Here is a 2,225-nt window from a genome sequence, read left to right on the forward strand (position 1 = left end):
CGCAGCACAACGGGGGTGAGCTAGTTTTAAATAACTATAAACATCTAAAAGTTATATGTATTTTCTTTATTAAATAACCTTAATGTTTCTAGCACACAACCTGGCTAAAAAGAATTGGTAAAATGTTTTCCTTTGAGTGAAAACCACTGGCCAGTTACGTCTTTAGATTTACTTAAACACATAGTTACTAAAAGAAAGACACCTGTGAAGGGTATATTAGTTATAACGTTCTTTCTTGTTTTAATTAAAACCGTCCGAACCGTTAATCGATTTTAGATACCGCAGAGTGGATGCGAGATTCAGCACAGATTTGCTATTTCTTTTGGTTCTTGTTCGAAAGCATTTTTATTTATGAGGAGCATTATAATATACATACATACATATTATGTATTTTTGCTGCAAGATAACGTTTTTTCTTGTTTGCAACATGATATTGCTATAATAGTTATAACTAAATATCATGATATTTGTTATTTTCTTAGATTCTTATTAGGTTATAAAACGTTGTTCTTTTTGATCTGCGCCTACTATTTCTAATCCCCCCTAGTTGTCGGGCTTCAGCGTTTACATGACTTTGAAACCTTTTTACAGGTCTCGATGCTATTTATTTTGAAATCTTTGCACCGCTTCAATGTATAACGGTGTAGCACATCCCCATTGAATTCCGGCTGTCCAAATGGGTTTTAATGTTTGATTGTAGACTAAGATTTTATTTGATATTGTTTAAGGTCATTTCTTGCCGATCAAATAGATTATTTTGTTATATTTTAGTTTTAGTTCTGAATCTTTTTTTGTATATGCTCTATCCAATTCTACTTTGCATCCAACGTCATATCATGTTATTTCGCCGAGGTGGAGTACGGGATTCGTTCCCAATATGTATATCCCCTACGAAGCTTTTTTCTTAATGAAATTTATATGGATATATAAATCGTTTAAAGTGATGTTTCTGTGTCCATCTACAATTTGATTTGATTGCGACGACTCAACTTCATTTTTGCCGGTCGTAAAGTTACAAGTATCATCTGAAAATGTGATAATTGCGCAGTTTGGTTTTTTTACAAAATGTATAACAGTACTCCCAGGTCACTTCCATGGGGTACACGTATTTATAATGGCTGTAACGTGGTATATGATAGTCCCTGATTGATTCTGAAGTAGCGGTTGCTCAGGTAAAAGGCAACTAGGTCGGTTAGATACCGTGGAAAGTGAAGTCTTAATTTATGAAGTAAACTAAGTTGACATACCCTATCGAATGCCTGGGATACGTCAAGAAAAACAGCTGTGAAATTGCGGTTTTTTCATTGCATTTTCGATTATGCTCGTTATTCAATGAACCTGATCGATTGTGGAATGTTGAGGTCAAATTGATGAATTGTTGTAAGGCTCTTTTCTTCAATTATGTTCTGAAGCCTTCTGATGATTACAGCTTCAATTGTTTGGGCAGAATAGGCAACAGTGAGATTGATACCAAAAGTGAGCAAATTCGAATTCGAATAGGAATAAGGAATATTTTAAAAAATATCATTTTGTGCTTGTTCGTGTCTATGTATTATTACTGTAGTGTTTTTAAAGGTCAAGGTCAAAGTAAAGGTTGTGAAAATGAGGGGAATCGACATCGGTTTTCCATCTGCTTATTTATCCACCTGTCATCGCAAAGTAAGTTATTTAAGAAAACTTTGAATTTAAAATTTGTTTAAAACAAGAAAACACATTAACTCCGGATGCACAGAATCTATAATACCCTTCACAAAAAAAAAAAAATCCATCTCAAACTTGATTTTGATCAGCCACTTTATATATAGCAGCCATACATAGCAGCCATACATAGCTGTTCGATCTGAACAATTTCTTTTGAGATTGTACCGTTGAACAAATTACATACATGCTAAATTTAATGGAGATATCACTTTGTATCGATCAGTTCGTATAACAGCTATATGCTATATTGATTCGATAACAACGATTCCGACAAATTAGCAACTTTTACGAGATAAAAGGGCGTGTGTAAAATTTCAGATAAGCATCTCAAAAACTGAGGGACTAGTTCACGTATACAGACGGACAGAGCTAAATTGACTCAGCTCGTCTCGTAGGTCATTCATATAGTATATTTCATAGAGTCACCGACGTTTTCTTCCGGCTGTTACAAACCACGCTGTTCAGGGTATAAAAACGAAAAATTCTGTTTTTCGTTTAATTTATTTATTGAAATGCATTGTAAA

The sequence above is a fragment of the Bactrocera latifrons genome, unplaced genomic scaffold (genome assembly GCF_001853355.1).
Source record: "Bactrocera latifrons isolate USDA-ARS-PBARC rearing strain unplaced genomic scaffold, ASM185335v1 scaffold_25, whole genome shotgun sequence".
Lineage (NCBI taxonomy): Eukaryota > Metazoa > Arthropoda > Insecta > Diptera > Tephritidae > Bactrocera > Bactrocera latifrons.